This window comes from Rhipicephalus sanguineus, unplaced genomic scaffold (genome assembly GCF_013339695.2).
Source record: "Rhipicephalus sanguineus isolate Rsan-2018 unplaced genomic scaffold, BIME_Rsan_1.4 Seq419, whole genome shotgun sequence".
Classification (NCBI taxonomy): Eukaryota; Metazoa; Arthropoda; class Arachnida; order Ixodida; family Ixodidae; genus Rhipicephalus; species Rhipicephalus sanguineus.
This window is the reverse complement of record NW_023615209.1, coordinates 6,525-32,539: the sequence shown is the minus strand read 5'-3', so window position 1 is coordinate 32,539 and position 26,015 is coordinate 6,525. Positions and strand designations below refer to the sequence as shown.

Below are 26,015 nucleotides of genomic sequence, written 5' to 3'. Positions count from 1 at the left end.
GTTTCACCATGATCAACAAGCGAATGATTTGCTGAGCCCAAGACAAGAACACGGCATGTCACAGTCCAACCATCAAAATGAAGAGTATGGGCCAAAGGCACCATAAAAGAATTGATGAGAGAATAGTAAGAAGTTTAAACGGGAGAAAGCATCCTATTTGAACACTGAAGTAAATGAGCTGACCAGCACAACTCAGCTGAAGCAGACAGATACTCCTTTCAGATTTCAAAAAACGATACAGCTTCCAAAGATGCTTGATAATTTCACCTGGTTTTGCTTGATAAGTTGAAGATTTATTGCCAAAAAATGAAGGATTTTGCAAGGTGCAAACATCCTGTGGCCAGTTTCGGTCCTCCTAAATCCTCTGCCTCCTCTCTCTCTTGTACAACCCATCTCTTTCTTTGTGAAGCTAGCTCGATCAATTAAGGTAGGTTGTGTCTTGCTCCCTCGGGCTCGTCGGGCTCCCACACTTCTGAGCACTCTACATTCTTACCGTCATATGGCACACCTATTCTTGTACCTAAGCGCTTACATAAGCTCAGCTAGCCCACGTTAACAAGATCCCAGGGTTATATTACCCACTAGATACGACACAACAAAGTAGTTACCAAGTTTTCAGGATCAGCAGTCGTATTAAACGGAGGCAAAAGTACAAATTGCCTTTAAGTTCTGCTATGCACACACATCAACAGTCACCAGGGGGTGGAAATTATTCCAGCACCCCCAACTACAGCTTACTCATTGTGAAGATTCTGGATGTTACTTCCTCCCACATTTCCTTTATTTAAAGCTTCCATATATGAAGTTGTTACATAAGGTGAAATCTGCCATTTTTTTCTTGTAAGAAGTGTGCAGATGTTTTGTTACATCTACAGATAACCACGGTGAGAATGTGCATGCTTGCATTTGGCTGTGTATGAATGAGATATGCTTGAAGGAATTAAGCAAACAGGGCACACAGCAAGTGGCTGTGAAGGAGAAAGGGTTAGCCATTTGCTTATTTGAAACTGTGCACCGACTTGCCCAACTAGCTATACTTCAGTTTACAAATCTTTATGGGGGTGTGCAGATAAACAAGGGGTCCTTGTTTATCTAACCAATGACTCAAGCAAGGTTATGTTATCTGTGCTCTTTGGGGGAATCTCTGCACACGGGTGCAGAGATTCCCCCAACTCCATGGAAGCTGGGGGAATCTCTGCACGAGGGTCCTTGCCCGGCCCGGCTATCGCGGTGCACGCACGCGCTCGCTCGCTTACGTGAAAGCAGCTCGCTCGCGATATGCCCTGCTCGAGTTGAAACATCAGTCTGCATGATTGCAGTACAGTTTGATATTCAAGAAATCCCCCGAAATCGTACGTGCTGATAGAGTGAGTGCGAGGACGACGGCACAGTCATCCAAGGTTGGCGATAAACGTCTTTATTTGAGGAGATACATAGAGGCGCCCTTAGTCGGGGATACCGTGAGCTCGCGCGCGGGCCACGTCCTGGGCCCCCCGATAGCAACCAGCGTTAGCTGATGCTCGAGGTTGGAGCGGTTGGAGCTGGCCAAGGCTCTCCGCCGAGGCTCACTGGTGTGGCAAAGGTTGGGGGTTTTAGTGGTGATTTGGTTCTGCAGAATCACCGTAGGTAGCACGTTAGTTTGGTATTGTGTGTTAGCTATATGCATTGTGGACACGTGCGTCTTCTCGGCTTCTTCTACGAAAGGGGAATCAGTACATTTCAACGTGTTCCGACGTTTTTGAAGCACACACGGCGAATGACGTTTGCTGTCATGACATTGTTTCGTGGTCGTGACGCGATCATAACTTGCCGACCCGTTTTTGAAAACTCACTGCAGCATTTGGCCTTCGGCTGCCGTGTATGCACTGTGGCGCATGTTTATGTTCAATGTGTTCTGTGTGCACAGTCGCTGTGCCCTCTGCCCACGTAGTACATTTAAACGTGCAAACATCACGAATGACGTTTGCTCCCAAGCAGGCCAAACCCAAGAGGCAATCAAAAGACACGTTCAACCGTAACGTTACGTCCAGTGTGTTACCAAATAAATGCATGGTATGGCTGCTGGTATTTGTTAGTTTTCAGCATTTGTAGTGGTGTGAAGTTGTTCACGTGCAAGACGTTTCAACAGTTTCAACACCACTTTACACAACGTGGTGCGCTACCCATGATCGCGACGGCTGTGCCTAAAACGTTTGTTGGCCTCTTTGTGTTGACCAGCATTTACTCATTAGGAAAACAAAAATAAACAACACAAGGAAGTGCGCGGTGCTGAGCGGGTTCATTTAGTGTGCCTCCTTTCATGCACAGATAGTACGATACAGCAGTTTTGAAGTAGTGTATCATTTTTTTCCTGCTTTTTTTTCTTTTTTTTTTGGGGGGGGGGGGTTCTTATGTGGTGCAGAAGCTCATATATTTGAAACAACGGTTATCTCCGAGTATTGTGTTTAAATCTCAAAGGCTACGCTTTTACGGACTGAAAACACAAGTAACCGCTCCGACCTGTTGAAGTCGTATGCGGATCCAATCCGTATCCATAGCTTTCGTGTTGCCGGCGGTAAGAGCATACTGTAAGCGCATCGTGGGCTCCTACAAATTTTCGTGTACTGTCGCAATGCCTGTTTTCGTAGAATATGAGATTCATGCGACCACTGCGGTAGTCGACCATATCCACTGTGCAATACTTCGGTCCGGTAAACCCGACCGCTCCGTACGAGATGTGGTGGAACGGCGGTGACGGCACTTGGGATGGATACCAGAGCAACCAGAGTGCTGCGCCTGGCTGGTAAGTTTTGCTCATTCCTCTTAAAGCTCGCCGTAAAGCATGGTATGTTCTTTGTCTTACTAATTATCATCTGAGCGGACACGGTCATAATGCGACAAGACTAGGTTCAGCATAGCGGCAAAACGAGCTAGTTCATATCGGGTGTCACACGGTGGAATTTAGATCGGGACCGAGTTTCCTGATTGGGATTGTCGTATTTACGCGAGATGAGGGCGTGGAGGTACCGATCCCAGTCGACAAATTCGACCCTGATTGATGCTCAGCCGCGATCGATAGTTCCCTTGTGACACTCGTGCTGCATGATCGTGCACTATGCTATTGAAGTGGATGAAAATTAAGCATATATTACAAATGCAATATCTGCCAACTGTTTTTTTTCACCATCACACCATGATCACCGTAATCTGGCTTAATCTTATTTTTTGTTATTCCTGTCTTCATGTCATTTCTTTTTTTTCAATAGTGAGTATTACCATTGTGTTATGTAGTGATATTATTCCTATTGTTAATCAGGCTGTTCATTATTGCTTACACGTCCGTATATTTTTGCTGTATTTTTATAATTACCCCATCCATGTAACCATGGGGGAACATGGATGGGGTCCCTGCCAGTTTTTTGAAACTGTGGGACCACTTGCTGTAATATGCTAACCATGTAACTCAACTCAACTATTTAATAAACTTCAGACTTAAAAAAAAAAAGTGTAGAGCAAGTTTGCAGTTATGTCACAAAACACTAAAAGAGACAGAAAAGGCTGTTTGTTGGACAAATGGTTTTGTACCAACTTGCCCAAGCATCTATCCTTGAGAGAGAGAAAGGTAGAGGAAAGACAGGGAGGTTAACCAGGAGTATACTTCGGTTGGCTACCCTGTACTTGGGGAGGGAAAACGGGGATGAAAGAGGAGTCTGTAACGACACAACAAAGACATGACAGAAGCACTGTCTCAAAGCCGACATTGTCCTCTCAGCCGCACTGGGCCAGCTAGATGACAACTGCCCTGTCACAGAGTACCAAGTCCTAGGGCACTGGGCTACCCGGTCTTCAGCGTGAGTGGTTATGAGGGCATTGCTGCAGTTTCTTTGAGAAGCTGGACTGCACGACGAGTTATCTATCCCTGAAACTACAGATAAACAAGGAATGTAACAACATTGATAGCCCAGTGATGCAGACGTGTTTGGAGATGCAATAGACCTTTTTTAAGCAATCCCAGAGCGCCTCGCGGGCGCATGGAGCACTATGGGAAAAGTGTGTACGCCGAGCGAGCCGGCTGTTCACTCACCTGCTGCTCGTTGGCGCCATGATATCAGTGGGATCACGAAACGAAAAGAACACATCGCCGCTTCTTGATTATTCTTACGCCGTAAATACTGCACACATCCGGATGCGTCTGCGTGTATCTACACGCATGAAATGCGAAAGAGTTAACACAGTGCAGTGTCGGTATTACCGAGCGGATATGCATCGGATGTAGCAGTTAAAGGAGTCCTGACACAAAAATTTTTGCCCCGCTTTTTTTTGCTGCAATGTGTTGCTGGGGGCCTGTTAGTTATAACACGGCACATCGTTTGCTTCAGCACGCGACATATAATTAATTACAAGCTCCTCATTACCGACACAGCCTCAGTTTCGGTTTGACAGAGCTCCAAAAACTACAAGCCGCCGGATGCAGCTATCACCACCTAGCGAGTGACATGCTCGGTCACGTAAGCACACAGAACAGTGACGCATTTCCGCGCGGTCTGTCGTCGTGGGGCTCATCGTCGTCTGATGGCGACGATTTTCTTGCGGCGAGGATGGAAGGAATTTTCGACGTGGCGAATCACTTCAGGTTCGACCCGCTGGCGAGGAGCGATTCGTCGGGAAGCGCGTCAAAACAGAAATGGCGGCTACGACGTCATCATAACTTGTACCAGCTGCAACGGTTACATAGGGGAAGTAGGGGGGTCACCTCGGGTCACCTCCGAGGGTGTCTATGCACCAGGTGCAGCCTATAATGCTGGATCGCGCTCGCGAACTTCAAAATTCATATAAATACCTTCCAAGCTTTATTCGCTGTCGATATTTTGCAGATGGTACACGCACGTACACGGGAATCGATCCAGCAGGCTATCTCGGCCGCGAAATTTTGTGTCAGTACCCCTTCAAGCAGCATGTCTATTATCGCGTGCCGATATCATCAAGATGTATTAAATATGCGCTGTAACACCAAATTCATTCTAAAAGACAGGGCGTGCAAACACAGACACAAGGAAGAAGTCAAGACACCACACTGCAGACGCCAACTAACAACTGCAAAGGCGCACAACGGCGAAAGAAACAAAACAAAGAAAAAACGAAAACTTATCTGCGCATGCCCACGCAATAGGCGAACCTATTAATCCGGCACGTGTGGAGGTCTACGTGACAGATAACTGTTACGGCATTTAATTTCTTCTTCTCCACCAAGTAAACTCACGCGTGCGCTATCACTGCTATCAATATGCCATGCCTCAAACATTGTGTTTCTTCATTCCTGTGCTGGTACAAAACTGCGCATTCATCGAACTTTGATGTGCACTTACATTCTCGGCACGCGAAAGAAAGATTAGGAGGTGAGATACTGTCTTGCGCAATCTTTAAATATTAGAGCCCGACCTTCCTTGTGCTTGTCAACAGTGTCAGTGGGCGTTGATTTCGAATGGATCCACGATTCACGAATTGTAATGACCGCTCGCGGAATTTGTCTAGGAAACCCAGTTGTATCTCTTTGTTTAACTTATGCTGTAGGGCATGCTGGCGCCAAAAAAGAAATTATAATAATGACGCTTCGGAACCACTCAGGTGGTCTGGCAGTGACACGCGGGAACACAGATGGAAATCGTAGAGAGGCCGTCGTAGTTAAACGCAGAAGTAGTTCACGACTGATTTACGCAGTATTATGTTACACCTTGTTGCATTCACTTGATCTGACATGTGCTGGCACGGCGTAAGCGGAAAGGCAAAGCGTGAGGCCCACGCGCTCGGTGCGGCAACTGCTGCGGCGTACACACTTTTCCCATGAGCGCTTGCGCGCCCGTTAGTGGCGCTCGTGTGCTTGAAAAAGGTCTATTCATTTGTAGGAAATGGTAGTGTGTATTGGAGTGTGTGCAGAACATGGCATGAATTCTGAGCACATGTGACAGTCCCCAGCCGAGCACTTGTGATCACATGGGAACCATCGTTAAAAGTGCAACACCACACAACACAAGAGAAGACCAGACGAGCACAGGCGTGCACAGGGCGGTTTGCGTCTGTGCTCGTCTGGTCTTCTCTTGTGTTGTGTGGTGTTGTGCTTTTAACGATGGTTCCCATGTCTAAACACCAACTAGCCCAACAGTCAACTCTCTTAAAGCATACTTGTGATGAGCCAAGCACTCGCATTCGTATACAGTTACCCTTGGGAATGAAAAGGGAGCCATCTGGCTGCTTAACAACATGGCACTATGATGCGATTGTAATTTGTCTTGAGGAGCTTCATTTGATTGCTGCATGTCATGATGCAATTCTTCTGGCATTGCCCATAGCAAAAGCTTTACTCAGAATCTCTGGACTCGGGCTGTGCTTCCAGGCTTCCACATGCCCCTGCAAATTCAATTACTTTTTTCTTGTACTCTTCAGTGAACTGTTGTTTCTTTCCACTCATCTTGACATTGAAGACCTTTATTACTCTTTGCCGCATGAGGACTTGTTAAAATGTGTAAATGAATGTATTAACAAACAAGGGCACGAGACTGTCTTCACCGATAAATGTGGTGTTTCTATCGGGGCTTTTCTAGAAATTCTTTCCACGTATTTAAAGTCGACGCTTGTAGGTTGGAAGGAAGGCGTTTATGTGCAGAAATCAGGGATGTATATTGGTTCTAAGGTTGCTCCGGTTCTTTGTGATATATACTTTAGCAATATTGACAGACTTTGGGAAGGCGCCTGAGGTAATTCGGTTAAGGTTTTTCGTTACGTGGACGATTACTTGATTTTTTTGTAGTGGTGAGGGCTTTGAAACAGTTGTAACCTCGGTGAGCGAAAAATTTGAAGTAAATGAAGGAGGGGTGCGCTTTACTAAAGAGGTGCCTCAGAATAATGGAATACAATTTCTAGACGTTTCCTTAACATTTCAGAAGAACCACGTGTGCTGGCAATATTCTCCTAGATCTTCGAAACCGCTGTTAAATTTTTCGTCGAAGCACTCGAAGGTTGTAAAAAACGGCATCGCCAAGTCTTGCCTTAAGTCAGTCCTCACCAAGTCATGTGAGCACAAAATGAGTGATAGCTTTAACGCACAGGTTACCCGTCTTTTAGATGTAGGGTGTCTTTGTGATGCAGTGGCCACTGTCGCTGAACGTTTAAAGAAGTCCATTATGTTAAGTCCGAGCATGGTTGCAGAAAGCGGTAGGAAGAAACGTGTCGTAGGTATACCGTACATTCATTGCGCATCTCACAGGCTAAAGAAAGTAGGAAGTAGATACGGCGTTAATGTTGTTTTCATGGCTGCCAATAAGCTAGGTAAGATTTGTACAGCTGTGCAGAGGAAGAGTGACCGAGTAAAAAACAAGAAGCGGACCAATATTTGTTTCGTAAAACACACCAACAAATTCACTGATTGCCGTACAAGTGTGGTGTATAAGGTCCCATTCAGCTGCGGCCGCTTCTACGTAGGACAGAAGGGCCGCTGCATTAACCAGAGATTATTGGAACATAAGAGATCGCTAACCGGAGGCACACTTTCTAATCTATCTTTACATTGTCGAGATTGTAAGTGTACGCCAAAATTAAATGAATGCGCAGTGTTGTACCGGCATAGAAATGAAGAAACGCGCCTGGTGATTGAAGCATGGCATATCGAAAATAGTGGTAGTGCATGTGTGAGCCAACCGTCGATTAACTTGCATAAAGATGAAATCAAATGCCTTAACAGTTATCTTCACGTAGACCCCCATGTGTGCCGGATTGATAGGTTCGCCTATTGCATGGGCATGCGCAGATAATTTTTCGTGCCTTCTTTCTTTTCCGCCGTTGTGCGTCTCTTCAGTTGTTAGTTGGTGTTTGTGGTGTCCTGACTTCTTTCTTGTGTCTGTGTTTGCATGCCCTGTCTTTTTAGAATGAGCTTTAGTTCCTTTGTTTACTAGATAATCAATGCAACGTAACACAGGAACTGTATCGGGCAGTGACTAGTAACTAGTTATGCGTTACCGGTAACTAGTTACTTTTTTCAGTAACTTGTGGCTGTAACTAGTTACTTTTAAGTTGGAGGAACTTGTAGATGTAACACTGTTACCTTTTTATGCAGTAACTGTAACAGGAAACAAAGTTACAGTTACTTCTGTGTTTATAAAAAATTATCCGACAGCAACCCTTTCATAATGGGCATCCCCTCAGAATTTTGGAGAGGAGGTCACTAAGAGGATTGTCTTCAGCGGGGCTTGTTGCTGAGATAGTTGGTTCAGTACTTGAGAAAAATAGGTATGGCGCAAAAAGGACGAGGATGAAGTGACGACACAAACTGACAAACATGGGTGCCAACTTCCAACTGTTTATTTCCAAAGACTACGCTGATTTATACATGCTGCCGAGCAAGGTAATCGCATTAAAGATATCGTAACATGAATGAACAAACAAGTCGTCATGAGCCACTGATCTAACAGAGTTGAGACATGCGCCGGAAGCTCGTGTTCATTGAATGATGAATCCGAGTGAGAAGTAAAAGAGGCTGCGCACAACCTAAACTTGACATGTACAGGCCCTTTCAAAAACGTCACTTCTATGTCACTTAAACGTAGTGATGCGCGACAATGCACTGACACCCTGCCCTTTTTATTAGGAATGCCTTAATTGTCTCCTTTCAGTGTGGCTGCTTGCTTTTTCTTATAAATGTGGTTTGGCTGTAGTGTGGCGCACATCCACAGCGCTTGCAGTGGTCTAAGCTGCGGTAGGGTGTACATCGGCCAAAAGGGCCGGTGTTTCAACGATCGTGCAAGGGATCACTGCTTGCCAGTCAGCAGCAACGTGGGCGGGCACTTGGCAACCACTGCAAGCACTGCGGTTGTACGCCGCACTTCAGCCAAACCACATTTCTAGGGAGAGCAAGCAGCCGTACTGAAAAGGAGACAATTGCGGCGTTCCTAATAAAAAGGGCAGGCAGTCAGTGCATTGGTGCGCTATCACTAGATTTAAGTGACATAGAAATGATATTTTTGAAAGATAGCCTGTAGACATGTCAAGTTTAGGTTGTGCGCTGCCCCTTTTGCTTCTCACTCGGATGGATCCTGTAATGGACATGTGTTCCTGTGTCAGCTTGGGTCAATGCAGTTTCTGGCGCATGTCTCGACTCTGTTGGGTAAGTGGCTCATGATGATTTGTTTGTTCATTCATGTTACTATATCTGTGATGAGATTACCTTGCTCGGCAGCATGCATAAATCAGCATGGTTTCTGGAAATAAACACTTGGAAGTTGGCGTTTGTCCGCCACTATGGTGTAGCGGTTACGGTGCTCAACTTCTGACCCGAAGGTCGTAGCTTCTATCCCGGCCTCAGCGGTCGCACTTTGATGGAGGCAAAATGCTAGAGGCTCATGTACTGTGCGATGTCAATGTACATTAAAGGGAAACTAAAGGCAAATAACAATTTATGTCAGAGTGAAAGCTCAATGTATGACAACATGTAAAACGGCAATATTATCAACAGCAGTGCCCTACTTACCGAGAAATTAAGCTAAATGTATCACACGACGTGCGCCACGAGTGGGACATTTTGGAAATGATCCCGATGACGTGAGGGCGTCCGACTACAATTAATCACTAGTAATCAAACTAGCTGCAATAAAAAAAGAACCTTCCGTCCATCAAGAGACTTAATAAAATGTTGCTTGTTCATTTCTGTTTGATTCATGGAAAAAAGAGCCTCTTTTGCGTTGCCATGGGGAACAGCGCGCGTGGTTCAAAGGTTCTTTTTTCGTTTAACTGCGCTTCACCCGGTGCCCTGCTTCGCTCAGGCAGTCGCGTCTCAGTGGTAGTTTTAGTATCGCGTACTGCCGCGTGTGTTTTGCATGCTCGTGAAAGTCGCTCTGACTGAAAGTTCGACAAAATGCCACATGCATGTGACGCTGCCGGATGCCCGAATGGTGCACACCGCCAGTGCACGCCGCCGCGCAGTAAAGGCGGGCAACGTTGGGCACGGCTACAGTGACGTGATAACGACCACTTTCAGGCGGGTGACTTGAAGTGTGCTAACGCGGTGCGGACCACTGAGACATGATTTTATTTCAAAATAAGCACTTCCTTGGCACAGAAGTAGCACTACGAGGTTTCTGGACCGCTATTTCAACAATCAACGTCGACTTAATATTTGCTTAGTGTCCCTTTAAAGAACACCAGATGGTCAACTTCGTTGGCACAAAAGTAGCACTACGGGGTTTCTGGACTGCTATTTCAACAATCAATGTCGACTTAATATTTGCCTTTAGTGTCCCTTTAAATATAACCAGATGGTCAACTTCCATGGCACAAAAGTAGCACTACGAGGTTTCTGGACCGCTATTTCAACAATCAACGTCGTCTTAATATTTGCCTTTAGTCTCCCTTTAAAGGCCAACTCCGGCGATTTTTTGGCCATGTCAAAGTAATGGTGCTTTTATGTTCCTGAGACACTCCTGTTACGGGCACGATAGCAGAAATACTCGGCAAATTGGAGAATAGTTTTAAATAAGCAAAAAAGCGCAACACCGAAACCGAAACCCAACTGAGTGTACTGACTACGTATGACGTAGACGTTGTTACGAACGAACCGGAAGTCGTGCAAGGCATGCCGGTCACGCCGGCGCGGAGTATGAAAACTGTGACAGCCGGGACGACCAGCGAAGCGCCGGCCAAACCAACGCTTTCTGTCGCCTTGTGCACAGCAGACGCTCGCTGTAGCGGCCGAAGCGCCGAAGTTAGCGGTGCCCTCGGCTGCGTCACTTCCGCCGCCTTCCCAATACTGACGTCACAGATGCAATGTTGCCGATAATTGTGCGAAGCCAGGAGGGCGTTTGCAGACAATCTTTAAAATTCATTTGCAAACAATCTGCGCATGTGTCAAGCCTGTATTTTGGCATAAATGGCGGAAACGTGCAAAGGAACGTGCCCAGCGAATTTCATTGAGATCCATCGAGCTCGAAAAATCGCCGGAGTTGGCCTTTAAAGAACACCAGATGGTCAAAATTTCCGGAGTCCTACACTACGGCGTGCCTCATAATCATATTGTGGTTTTGGCATGTAAAACCCTAGATATTATTATTATTATTATTATTATTATTATTATTATTATTATTATTATTATTATTATTATTATTATTAGTTGGCACCCGTGTTTGTCAGTTCAGTGTCTTCACTTCATCCCCATCCTTTTCATGCCAGACGTAATTTTCTCAAGGATTATGTTTTCTGCAGAAGACCAAGGTTGGAGGTTGGTCTTTAACACACCTTCAAGTTTACTTGTAAACTACATGTCGTAAACTACATGTCCTGTTATTCATTTGTGTTTTTTTTTTGCAAGTCTGTTTTTCTGCCTGCTTTCCTTTCCATCTTTCTTTCCCTTTTCCCCTCCCCTTTGTGTAGGGTAGCAAACCGGATGCTAAAATTCTGGTTTACCTCCCTGCCTTTCTCTCATTATATTATCTCTCTCTCTCAATAATGTTGCAACATAAGAGCTTGCTAAATTCACGTCAATTTTTTTTTCAGCATATATATCCTTTTTGTCACTTTAGCTTCTAGCTTTGTTCACTTGGTGTCCCAATGAAGTATCAGGACGCCAAGGTAATCGTCTCGTTCGTCCAAGGCTCCATGCTAATCATGTTTTGCAGGGGGCTAGAAAGCAGCAGAGTGCGAAACGGCTGAGAGACAGGAATACCATGAATCGGTGAAGCATATTTTCAAAACCACTTTGGAACTGGTTGTAAAACGTTTACTCCGATTTAACACAACAATTACTAACAAAATGACAGACATTCTGCCTCCTATGCAGGTGGCACCCTCAGTGTAAACAAAAAAGAAAAAAAAATATGCGGTAGTCGACCAGTCAACTATGATTAGTGACATATGTCCTTGTAAACGTCCAGTAGGGAGCCGCGGTTGTTGTTGCAAGCTGATGCGTCACTGCGAATAAATGACGCTTCCAGGAGTTTTTTCCTTCACCTTCATTCAGAAGCCAGCGTCGTCGCATCATTTATGTGCAAGTTGTGCCCTATCATCCAGCAGTGTTCAACATGCTCCGTCTGAGAACGCATTGCACAGGTTGCTTTAGCAACATCTCGTTTGTGTTCTTTAAACCTCGTTGAACCTGTCCTGTCCGTTTCGCCGATTTAAGTCACGTCGTAATCCCCACATCATACTTGTAGATGACCCCACTCTGATCGTCTGCGGGTGTGCGGTCTTTGGGTTTCATGAACACATATCCGAAGGTACAACAGGGCTTAAAAACGGTTTGTATGCCCAGCAAATGCAAAGCTGTGTTGCCCAGCAAATGCAAAGCGATGTGAACAACACATTGCAGCAAAATGCCACGATGTGTTGTTCCCACGTTATCACTTTGTGGGCCATGCCATCATAACAATGATTATAATCTGGGAAAGAAAACTGGCTGCAGGAAAGCCCTTACATGAGCTTAAGATGTTCTGACATTTAGAACTGTTTTTTCTGGGATATTGATGTCCCAGAATTTTATGCAACACAGAAAGTAAATATTCAAGAATGTTAGGCCAGTTGTTGGTGGTTCATGATCACAGCTTACATTGCACAAAAAAACACAAAAGTAGAAGAGAACCACAAAGCGACGACTTATAGGTGACATTTATTGAAGAAAAGTAACGCGATATAAAAACAGATGTGACATCATGAAAAATCAAGACGCAAAAATATAAAACGAAAAAGTTGCGAAGGCAGAAAAAACGTCGGAAGACATGACAAACAAATATCTACTTCATGTGTAGGTCATGCTCAAAGTACAAATATTCAAGCTGTTTTTCCGTCAGTGCAACAGATGGCACACTTACACCACTGTGTACCCAATCTGGCAATATTATTAGCCTCAATGATTTCGTGCGTCAGCTGGGAATCGCTTCGTCCTACCACTTGTGTTTTGTCAAATAGGGGTTTGCAATTTTCTATGTCACATGTGCTACAGTGAAGGGCGAAGTGCCCGCTGTTGATCTGGTGAACATTATTGTTATGATCACGCAAACGATCGTTCAGGCACCTGCTGGTATGACCGACATACTGCTGCCTGCACTTAAGGGGAATTATGTAAACAACACACTCTGCACATGCAATGTATCGCATGCAATGTTTCACCTGGCGCTCTTGTTCTCACTTCTCTAGCGACTTGATTTTTATGGCAAGCTGGGATAACTTCTGAGCTGCACTAAACGCTACACAGACATTCAAGCGTTCAGTGACTTTTTTGAGGCCATGTGACACAACGTGAATGTACGGTAACATGGCTGTTTTCTTTTTCTTGCTCTCAGAGGTGGCATTTCCAGCTCAGCAGAGCGCTGATGGGACTTTGTACATTTTAGTACGGCCTGAGCAACAGACGTAACCACGTGCCTTGGTTACCTAGCTTGTAAGGAGCGCACGCACGACTTCTCGGGACTCTTTTAAATGTGAAGCATTTCTTAGGGAACCCAAGGCACTTTGAACGTTTCTATTTACGTATCTATATCTACCTAGCCGTCTACGTCTGGGTGCTCTCGTGATTGCCTCCTTAGTTTGCTGTAGACCAAAATTAGCATGGGAGGGTAAGAGGGTTTGCTGAATATTCATGACTATCTGGTAATGACATGAATAACATGAAAATCCTGCCGCATTCGTCGTCAAACCCTTTCCTCCAGACACATGTGGCACATACCCATATACCATGGGCCACGGTAGGCGGGTATGCACCACAGGTGATCGCCCCGCCACGGTGGTCTAGTGGTTATGGCACTTGACTGCTGACCCGAAGGTCGGGGGATCGAATCCCGGCCGCGGCGGCTGCATTTTCGATGGAGGCAAAAATGTTTGAGGCCTGTGTAGCTAGATTTAGGTGCACGTTAAAGAACCCCGGGTGGTCGAAATTTCTGGAGTCCTCCACTACGGCGTCCCTCATAATCATATCGTGGTTTTGGGACGTTAAACCCCAGGTATTATTATTATTATTATTATTACCACAGGTGATTGGTAGTTTATATATCTTCCCAGGAACAGCGAGAACAGAAATTGGTAATTTAAATGCGAGAGTGTAAAGAAAAACCGACATCGGTAGCATTGACCCTACGAGTGCAAAGAATAAAAACCAGGATCCCAGCAGGAATCGAACCCAAGCATTCTGCATGGCAGTCAGGTATTCTACCACAGAGCCACGCCACATCTTGAAACTGCTTTGGAAAAAGACCCTATGCAGACGGCATGTCGGTGCAATATCCGTTGTGGTTGCAGTGCCAGCTATCTAATTTTATAACAAAGCAATAAATATTGCATTTGTACTCCTATGATACAGGCGTCATGCCGGGTTAATGTCAACTGTGGTTCCAGTGTTGGCTCCGCTCTTATAGAAGTCTAATAAACATTGCATTTGTATTCCTATGATTCAGCAAGCTATATTCACGCGTTGCTCGATCCCGGAGGAATATGCTAACGAAAGTTACATATGATATTCACATCATCGCACCGTAAAGAGCACTTTGTTTTGACAATGCTGTCATATGTGCTCTGAAGTGAGTGGTGACGTTACGTCAGGCCATAGGTTACTTTTTAAATGCCAGTGTAGTTGACGTGCCTAATAACGCCACAATGTGCATGCAATACTACGCTTAAAAAAAACACATCAATCCACCTCGGAATGCTTGGCTCAAGGCCAAAAAATGCAGCATAGACAACTACTCGCTCATTGCTTTGCATGAGACTGATTCCCACAAGGCATGGGATATGCCAAATTTTTTTTAAGCAAAGCTTAGTTATCCCTCTTTTCACTTGTTTGGAATGTGCTGAGTGATAAGGCAGAAGCAGCTTCTGAGCACATGCTACATAAGCCTAGCACACATGATCTTGACAGTGATGCAACTCAATGTCGAGGAAACGCATTGAATTGTTTACAGGCATTTGGTGCATAATAACTAAGGGATCTAAGCATTTGTTGAGGAGCTGTAATGTTTCACCGACCCTTTGATTGAAATAGTTGTCTTTGCACTTGAGGAACACAAAGAAATAGTCAGCGTAATGAAAGATTCGCTTGCAGAATGATTCACAATATCTCGGTCACACTGGGCCAAAACCACATTACTAAGTGCAGGAGCAATGCAAGCCCCAGTGCCCATACCTGTTTTTTGCAGGTAGATGTCATTCCACGATACAAAGATGGAGCACAAGTAGAAAAAAAAAAGAAGTACCAGAAAACATTTTACACCTACTCCGCTCTTGTTTTGGAATGAAAGTGCCTTAAACTGATCAACGATCCTTTCAACGCATTTCATGATCAAATCAGGAGGAAGAGAATAATACGGAATAATACATTATCTTGACTCGCTACGAAAACCAGCGAGAACAAGAGTGCCAGGTGAAAGATTGCGTGCGATACACTGCATGCGCAGAGTGTGTTGTTTACACAGTTCCTATAAAGTGCAGGAAGCAGTATGGCAGTCAAGCCAGCAGCACAGGTTGGCAAAAAAAAGTGGACCTCACTCAGACTCACTCAAGAAATATATTTTGCTCTTAGGGCTCGGTCGGACTCAGACTCACCAAAAATTTTCTTCAGCTGCACTCGCTCGGACTCAGACTCGCTAAATTTTTCTCAGTCGGACTGACTTGGACTCCAAAATATTACTAGCACTCAGGCTTACACTCATGGCATGATCTGAATCCGAGTGAGTCAACTTATGAGTGAGTTTGGCTACCTATGGGTGCCTGAACGATCGTTTGCGTGAACATAAGAATAATGTTCACTAGATCAACAGTACGCACTTAGACCTTCGTTGTAGCACGTGTGACATTACAAATTGCAAACTCCTATTTGACCAGTGCCAGGTGGTAAAACGGTACAGTTCCTAGCTGAGGTGTGAAATAATTGAGGCTAATGAGATTGCCAGGTTGGGTACAAAGTGTGTAAGTGCGCCATCTCTTGCATTGACTGAAAAAAAAGTTTGAATTTTTGGACCTTAGAATAACAGAGAGCTGAGCTAGTTGGTATGTATTCATTCTAAAAAGAGACAGGGCGTGCAAACACGGACACAAGAAAGAGGTCAGGACACCACAAACACCATTTGTGGTGTCCTGGCCTCTTTCTTGTGTCCGTGTTTGCACGCCCTGTCTCTTTTTAGAATGAATTTTTGGACCTTGCGCATGACCGACACACATGATGTAAGTAGATATTTTCTTGTCATGTCTTTTGAATTTTGTTTGCCTTTTATAAGCTTTTACATTTGTTTTATGCCTAGCTTTTTTGTTTCTTGTTTTTTGTATGTCACGTCTCCTTTATATTTCGTCGCTTTTCTTCAATAAAGGTCAGTTGTAAGTTAGCGCTTTGCCGTTCTCATTGTACTTTTTTTAGTCTTTTTTATGCGCTGTAAGTCGTCATCATGTTGTCAGTACCCTGTTAAGTTTCAAGTTAGTTTGCTCTACTCGGTTTATACTTTTCATAGGACCAGCACTAAACATGAAAACCTACACTAAGAATATAATAAGCAATATAAATGCAATATTATAAAGAAACCACATTGCTGACTAATAATTCACACTTCACAGGGATTGCAAAACAGTCCTCATTATTGAATACTCAAAAAATAACAAATTCAGATGAAACTCCACAAAAAAGTAGTTGTAGGGCACATCCGGATAGGTTTGGATGGGCATGGCATGTGACAACCTTGAATATTCATAAAAAAATTACATTTTGCAGCCTAAGTAACAAGTACAATGAAATCAGTCTCTGATTACCAATTAGATTAGTTTATGTTGGCAGACATTTTTGAAGGGTGGTGGTTTTGTGCTAGTTGGTATTTCATGATGCTAAAAAGTAAAGCGCGAAAAACTGACGAGTAGAAAGAGCTGGCAAGAGACAGGCACTTGCCTAGTTTGTTGCGAGGAACAGTAGATGTACACAGGAAGTGAGTACAGTGGTATGAAAGGTCAACATCAGCATGTGCCATCACTAAACCTAACAGAACTTAGCAGAACCATAAAAATTGATGCAAAAAAGATAAACAGCAGGTGTAGAAACAGGGATTCAGAAACTGAGCCAAATATGGTGGCCACGGTATGTGCAAACCCACATCTTCCGAAGACTCCAATGTTTTCACTCAGGGATGCAGAAGGCTTACTCATGCAGTAACCCCCTTCTCGTTGACTCTGGCTCATGAGATGCTAAAAGAAAAAGAAAACTTCATTGGTTCTTCAAATTGGGGTGTCTTTTTGTGCTGACCATGTTTGTTAGCTGTACAAAACTCCTGCACACAAAGCCCTGCTGCATTATACAACCTCTCACAGCAAACTAGTCGAGAGGGCTATCATTCGCATGTGTTGTTTGTACAACCAAGAAAGGTCGTGCCACCATGCCATTGACTCCTGCTTTAAGGCCCAAGTGGTCCGCCTGAACATGTCAGGCTGTGCAGAGACACTGCTGGTCTCTGTTGCAGAGTCAACCCACAAAGTAAACAAGGAGACAGATCAGGTGTGTGTGCCAAAAAGACTGCGGAAAAACACAACAAAGTTGCAGTTATTTCATTTCATCACACCACAGTAGTTTGCAAACACAAAGACGACTGTACTCGTATCATTGTAGAGGCAGCGCAGATTAAAATGGGAAGTTGTTGCACAAGTCTTCTGTATACCTGAACGAAAAAGAATCGGTGCTTTTGGAAGGTACGGTTTTGCGCATGCTGTGGCCACCATGATACTGCTCAGTTTCTGAATTTCTGTTTGTACTCATTCTGCTAATCTCTGTTTGTATCATTTTTTATGGTTCTGCGAAGTTCTTTTATGATTAGTCATGCCACGTGCTGATATTGACCTTTCTTATCACTACCCACTTCCTGTACATATCCGCACCCTTCTATGTTGTCCTTTTTTTGTGCTTTATCCTTAAACTTCTTTTCAGAAATTTTGAATGAAACTAAAGACACTTTCGAAAAAAATGTTTACTCCTAGTTTACTAAAAGGGCTTAAGATTGTTTCTTGGGATTTTTAGTGATGTGCAAAAATATATTCGACTGAAATTTCAGCAACATTCTGTTGCGGCAAAATGACAATTTCACAGCCACATTTCTCATAAATTTAGAGAATAAACCTGGACTTTAGCTAATATTGTGCAATGCTCGGTTCACGCAATTTTTTCGTGTGATTGTGTATTGCAGGCTTATGTCAGGTCTGGCATCTGGATTGGCAAGCAGGCTTCGGGGACGTTGGTCTGGGTCATGTCTGATTTGATGTTCTGGCATTTGGTGTCCGATGTTTTGGACAGTAGATGAGCTGAAAAAAAAAAAACCGAAGCACGACTGGAACTTTGTCCGAAAAGTCTTGGTGAAAGGAAAGGGCAACATCCTGCCCAGCCTCCACATCACAGAAGCTGTCGTCCCTTAAAGGTGAGTACTGCTAAGCACACTGTTCCAATGAAGAGCATATTTTTCAAATATTGTATTTTTTGGTGCATAACCACTGCAGGTGCAGCTATTGCTTGGTAATACAGTACTTACAGAAACCTATGCTGATGTAGAGTAATAACTTATCATAGTTGGCTTATCATAGTTTGCATGCAATATTGCTGCTGCAAATGTATAAACTATGTAATGGTTAACTTTCACTGATATAGTGGTGTGTTTAAGGTTTAACACAAAAAGGGACATTGCAGTATGTGTTCGCACTTATTCCAAGATCAACTGTAGTAGTCTGTTTTGTTAGGATTGAATTAAAATTTCATTCATTCTGTATGCAGTGCGGCAAGCACGAGCATAGCAACAAAATCCATTATGCTTGAGGTGCATCCCTTGAACACAAGAGCTGCACAATTACATTAGCAAAGAAGAATGAGTAGGAGCGACTCTGTTATTCTTACGTAACTTTGGTGCACTTTCTAAAATATGATAAACCAGAAAGAATCCAAGCCCAACTGTTTGTAATTGAGAATCTGTGTTGATCAGAATGCTTTAGGCAGTTAATTACTTGTTGTATGATAGAACACTCAAAACGGCTGACATGACGACAGACCAGACAGACTTGTTCAGCTTTCCTTGATGCATGTATACGCATCTGACGTAGAGGAATCTGCTGCTGAGTGATAAGAGGTGCTGTTTGATTGAAACGTGTCAACTGCTGCCAGATGCAGCTGATTGTCCCTAGCTGGTTGTGTGCAGCGTGTCACCTACTAAGCTCACGTCGTCACTGCCAGGGTACTTGTTAGTCGTGGGAGTGTTCTTAGTAACGCTTCTGCTCCTGAATATGCGTAGTTGTGGAAAGTACCATATTGGGTCAGCGTGGCGACAGCGAGCTGCTTTTGTTTATGCAAGTGACATGCATTCCTTCAGAAAGAAACAGCAGTGAACAGCCGCGCAGCACGTGTGTCATGTTTCGTAATAAAAGCCTGCACTACATTTACAGCAGTGCCAATAGCTCTATGCCACACATGCTGCCAAGCAGATAGCTGCACATGTTTATTACGATATAGTTGTCAACGATGTGTCATTCTGGCACGTTATCGGAAACCACCATTTCACTTTGGTGCTTTTCAATGTTTAGTAGTGAAAGCATTGCTCCACTTGCACCAAAGTCGGAATAATTAGTCGACTAGTCTGTGGCACGTTGTGACGTCAGCCATGTCATAAGTTGAGGGAAGCTGTTAACCTTTATGCAACAAAAATGTAATCACAGTGCGCACTCTCCACTGGTATAGGATGAGCCACTACGGTTTAAGTTAGTGAACAGGTCCTGTAGGGACTTGGTTGGGGATTCATTGTGACTACGTTTTAACTGCTGGTACAGTTATGACCCTGTCACACGGCAAATCTAATGTCATTTACAACAAATGACATTAGGTGAACTTAATGTCATTTTACCTGCCTGCTGTCACACGACGAAAACAAATGTCATTTTAAAATGATGACCATGGCCTTAGCCCTCCTGAGCCGTGACGTTGGGACAAATAAAAATCTATTAAAACTTGCATCTCACATGCTTGTATCCTCGAAAATAATTTTCTATTACCTAAAAAGCTGCTGGAAGAATATAAACGCAGCCGTTTTACACAACTTGCCACAGCTGTGCGACACAAACGAAGTCAAGCCAAGAAGCAATCGAAACATGGCCGACGATATGACCGGGCGTTGGTACTATTGGTACAGTGAACTAAAGCGTAGGAGCACGACTGACACTCCGGCTGCAGAAATGAGACGGCGGCAGCTAATTCGTGTAGTCACCACCTTGATCACCAAAACACGTGCAATCGGACTATCAACACCCGCGATACGGGCAACAACAAGACATCACAAATGAAACATGGCCGGCGTCCAGCCGCTGTAGTTGAGAGTAGCTTTCTTTTAGAAACTTTCGCATGTGCTGTTACGTGATCAAACCAGTAATAAGTTAATCTAGTAAAGAATAACATATTTACGAATTACAAAAGTTACGCATACATAAGTCAACAGTTATCTCCCTAAAAGGTTCCTGGCGTTGAGACTACGCATTCGGTCCGAAATCGAATGCGAATGTGTTTCGGGAATTCATTCGACAGGAAATGTCATTTTCATCGAATGGCATTAGTTTCCCCGTGTGACAGCAAACAAATGACATTACAAACGAATGACATTAGCTGTAAATGACATTAGATTTGCCGTGTGACAGGGGATTTAGAGTGGGTGGATATTGTAGTGATCGAATGGATTTATTTACAAGGTGAGATGATTAGTGCAGTGCAAGAGAGGACAGTCAGCCCAACAACAGCTTGCTCCTCTCTCGCTCTTGCACCTTCTCTCCTTCACGACTCCACCTCGGAGTGTGACAACCTCCCCAGGGGCAGACGAAGCTCTCTGAGGGCCGTTCCACGCCACAGGTCCCAGCCACTTTGGCGACTATCTCAAATGTGTTCGAAAAAGTAGTGCTGATTTATTGCATTGAAAACACTGAATTACTAGAATATTTTGGAGAGAAGTAATTTTTTCAGTCACGTTGGAGCCTTTCGAATTTCGCAGAATGTCATCTGAGTGATGTTTGTAACAGAATTTATTCTGAGAGTATCGTGTCTCTTTTCAGTAGTGAATTTGGTTTACATATTAAAGCAAAGACGTTTGTACAAGGTGTTCGAAGGTCAATAACATTACTGCAATTTTTCTGCCATATATGTGTCCAGAAACTATGCCATAATGTTAAATGTTTGCATTTTTTCACTTTTAATATCGACTATGTCTGAGTATCTGAGTAATCAATACTTGCTCTAGGAAAGGTACATTTTGTGTTAAAAACATTTTCAGGCCACTGAAGGCTGCAAATCCTATAAGCAGAAATCACGAATTTGAGAAAATCTTCACGTTGGTCCACATTGAGATGCAATTTGCATCACGTGATGTTAAAATTAAAAATCTGCTTTGTGCCTCAATCTAAAGCAAATAAATAGTTCTTCTTATATGGCATGTTTTATCACCTTATTTCCTTGTTTAAAAAAAAAGGAAGAAAATAATTTTTAAGTTCCCCGTTGACGGCTATCTTGTTCATACGGCAGCTTTCTCGTTGTAGTTTTTCATTGACGTCAGTGGGGAACTTCGAAAATTATTTTCTTCCTTAAAACAAAAAAATGTAATGATAAAATATGCCATATAAGAACTATTTATTTGCTTTCGATTGAGGTATAAAGATGATTTTTAATTAATTTTTAATTTTTGAAGTCTTTTATGGTTAGTTAGGTCTTTTATGGTTAATACCTTTTCTGTTTAACATTTATAACTATTTCCTTTGAGTTCTGGCAGAAAAGTTCCTTTGTCATTTCATTGTCATAGTATTGGTCATTTTGGCAAGTACTACACAATACTCTTGTGAGCTGCCACTGCTTGTTCATGTACCGGACCAAAATGTAACCTATTCATCTTGCCTTTTTGTTATTAGTATCTGTGCTCGCTCTGGTTTGGTTTTTCTTGCAATAATTCATAGTTCTTATAAAGTCTAGCAATTTTGGAAACCGGCTCATTTTTTTCTGCAGTTGACACGCAGATGCCATTGGCTCAGGAGGACAGCATCGACTTCGTTATTGGTCATCAAAGGACGATGGAAAGGTAATTTGAAGTCAGTGCATTGTTGAAGGATCCATGTACTTGTACATCTATTAGTAGTCGGCTATATCCAATAAAATATATTTATGGCTGGTTGCCTTAAAGGCTGAGATATAGTCTGGTGTATTCGACGCTAGGCCACGTGCAGTGAAATTGGACATGCCAATGGCTACGGCAGCTAATTCCACAATCTATAGTGCTGCGTGCAGGACTGTAGAGTGGTGCATAACGAGACCGCAGCTCTGTGTTTGTTGGTTGATGAACACTTTTAGTCGTTCCATGCTTGTGCACCTATGCTTTTTGGTTGACGCGCATGTTTTTTCTCGTTCGGTGCACTGTTTGACTATGCATCGAAAACTACTTTCTTCACAAGCATGGTGCTATCCTGTCCCTTGTAGCTGGGAAAAACACTAGCATTGGTATTAATAGGTTGTGTTAGAAACGAAAATGGATCATGTACATAAAAGAGTGGATTTCTAAGGCTTCCCAGGCGTTCCATGTGTCACGGCACTCTATGCTATCATTGGCCTACACGCACATGTGATTTGTAATCCCTTCGAGCAGGCGAACAATTATGCAATCGCTGGTTAATGTGAGTAAACCACGGATGTGCGTTCTGAATGCAGACCACACGCTGCCATTTTGTGGACTGACACTGCTGCGTGCAGTGAAATAGGGCATGTTCTATCTCTGCGCTGGCATGCCGATAGCAGCTGGGCGCGCCAGCAAAGCTGTCAGGCCAGAATATAGGTTGTCCACTTTTAGTCAGTGTAGCTTAACTGCGTCACATGTGCTTGCACACGCGTGCTGTGCTGGACTCTATCTTCGGTTTACCTGCTCAAATAATTTCAAGCTTGCCCTGTGCCTGAAGTAACACCTAAAGGTGGAGAATGAGTGCGTTCCTTGAATGTAAGCCCGATAAAAGCACCTTGTCAATGAAGTCTCCCTGGGCGCTGCCATAGCTCTCACTGGCCTGCTGACATGCGTGACCCCCCAAAAATGCACTGCCAAGGCTGTGACATTGGCTTTCGTATTCTCGTGCAACAGCCGAGAAAGGAGGCGATCCTTCTCTCTGTTAAAAAGGTCTATGTGTGTTTTAAACCTGGGAGTGTTAATCAGCGCCACTAGTAGCCATGACGGCGAGCATGGAACACGTTTTCTGCCTGTTGGCATCACGTAGCACTTCCCTTGGCATCATTGTCTGTTAGTTCTAATTAAAGCAAGAGATTGTTATTTCTGAATAGAACAATGCTTCCAGGCGAGTGTTGAGGCAAGATTGCCAAAAATACTTGCCAGCAGTTCAAGGCTTCTTAACAAAACCAGCAACACGGCGGCACCTATATACCAGATTGTTGCAGCATGTCTTGTGCCACAATGGCAGTAAACTTGAGGGACCCTGAAACTTTGTGAGTGTTTAGGCCGCAGCATGTTCAAATTGTATGCATAATAAACTGGCGCACCATCCAGGCACCTAAGGACAATCGTGTTACTCTCCTTCTCGGCACTTCATTGCCTCCTTACCTCGTCGAATACGCAGCTAAAGTGCAGCTGGCGACAGCGGCTCACTTGACAGGTTGAGCTGTGCTTCCCTCTTTGTGGCCTCTGAAATTGCTCCAGCATGTTGCAGCATGGCTTGGCCATGCTGTGACATGCCAAAACAAAGTTGATTGCATAGGCCACATAGAAGCGCACGATCAAGACCTGCTCTGCTAGGAACTGCAATTATGTCCAGTACGGAAATTACCAAAATGTATACTGACAAGTAAAAAGTATGCGAGAGCAATCACAGGTAAGTTTGCAGACAATGTGGTGGTGCCTTTGGTGGTGAAGTTACAGCTGCAGACGTGTTGAATCGTGGCGTTGATTTGAAAGCAAGAGGTGATGCTCACTGCACCGATGATATGAAATAATGTACTAGAATACTTGTGGCACCGCTTGCCAGTTGCCCTACAATATGTCTTACTATTTAGTTGTATTAAAGCGCCTTGGCTAGATTATTTCGTTTAACCTTGCCAATAATATGGGAACTTGCAGTGACGCCAGTGCATTTGGTTGCTTGAATCTTGTGATTGCTTTTTTTTTTGTGCAGGCCTCTTCGGAGTCTACATGGGGTCTGCAGTGAGCGAAGACGAGGGAAGAAAAGGATGAAGGATGTGCGGCGGCACCTCTCCCAGAAACTGGCGGATTGCCAGAGAAAGTAGAACAATGCTCAGTTCGAACCATAAAAAATTTGAATGACATCCCCTAGGCATTTGTTGACTTCATTACCTGGCGGCTTTGTATGTTTGTCTAACAAACGAGCCCTTAATTAACTCCTCTTTTGTTCATAGTAGAACATGTAGTTTTACAGATTTTTCTATGGACAGAATCAAGTAAAAGGCAGGAAAAACTTGTAACACTTCATTCAAACATATGGTAATACACACTCCATTCATTATATGATGCCATATTTAAAGCACACCCAAACTATGGGCTTGAAGTGTGACTGGTGTGGCCGTAGCGCTACCTCTTGGTGCTGGTGTGCTCTGCTTCGTGGTGGTTGCACTAGGAGTGTTTCAGTTGAAATGCACATTGAAGCACACAAATTAGCCGACTTTTATAGGATCTTGCATGCCCGAACTTGTATCGCAGGGACTCTAGCCTGCAACGTTGCCTATGTTGGGTCGTGGTCATCTTGGCTTGGCCATGCTGTGATTTGGCATACTAAGCTGCATAAGATGGTTCCAGTGGGTGACGGTGGTTCTTAGATGATCGTCACAGGTGCAGCCGACTATTTTCCACTTGCAGCTCTGTGACCACTGCGGGAAATCCTGGGGCAGCAATTGGCCGCACTGATATTCTAGGGCAACAGCAATGCAGTCTGCTTGGTGGTTGTGGGCACAGACTGCTCAGACCTTGCTGATACATTAGAATTACACAAGGTTGGCAAAGTGTTAATGCTGTACAGCCTATGACCACCTTTCCTAGGCTGACACGAGTTCATGGCATCTGCTTGGAAACCTGTGGTCTCTTGCGAGTGGCTGGTAGTCTTCGAGCGCATGAGCAAGTCTTTTGTGTGTCTGGCAGTGTTTCTAATCTGGACTGTGTTCTGCAAAACGCCGCTCAGCAAAGGGTGAACACGTCCAGCCAACGGATATGATAAAATTAATGTGGCTCTCAGGGGTAGACAGTTCATGCTCAGGCAAACATCTTTGAGTGGAAACTCGTCAAGTATGTGAGTTGCGCTCGCTTCTCCAGCTGCTGCGGTTAGGAAGTGAATTTGGCTGCCACCAGCGATATTCTGGTGTTGGCCGCTGCGCCAATGAGTATGCATGCTTTTCATGTATGCATGACCAATTCAGTTTTTGCCAATTAGTGGCGCAGAAATTGCACGAAGCTTCAGCATAGGCTGTAAACTTCATATTATAGCATATTAAGTGCAGTTAAAAGCTACACTGCAAAACCAGAGTGGCCGTAGGAGTTGTATATTACATGTCAAAACTGAAGGTGCGTTTTTGTACTGGAACAATGCATGTGGTCAACCGCTGGCACATGCATATAATAAGCTAGTTATTTAAATAACACAGCACAGAAGTTGACCTTTCCCAGAAAGGCCTCGGCCAGGGTTGTGGTGAAGCCTTACAACTACACATTGCGGCATAAGAATAGGCCGCCACCAGGGGCTTAGCCAGAAATTTTTTTCGGGGGGGGAGGGGGGAGAGAGGGTTCAACCATGCTTTTTGTATGCTCGTGCGTGCGTTTGTATGTATGCGTCTATATATACGCAAGCAAAATTGAAAAATTTCGGGAGGGCTTTAACCCCACCCCCCACCCCTTGGTTACGCCCCTGGCCGCCACAACCCCTCCGTACGTGGAGGCGTTCGAGGAGGAGGAGGAGGAGCCCCCTCCCGCGTTGCAGGTGCAAACAGACCGACAGAGGTACCCACAGACCGACAGTCCCGATAAACCCGACAGTCCCGAGAG

The 26,015-nt window shown here is 44.2% G+C and overlaps 1 long non-coding RNA gene across 1 annotated transcript; it reads left to right on the top strand.

Moving 5' to 3' along the window:
* The first annotated feature begins 2,142 nt into the window (after positions 1 to 2,142).
* On the top strand, positions 2,143 to 24,178 carry LOC119377243 (uncharacterized). Its single transcript, XR_005180787.2, has 4 exons — positions 2,143 to 2,782; positions 18,156 to 18,383; positions 21,983 to 22,055; positions 24,142 to 24,178. It is a non-coding gene; the product is annotated as an uncharacterized LOC119377243 (long non-coding RNA).
* Positions 24,179 to 26,015: the final 1,837 nt, after the last annotated feature.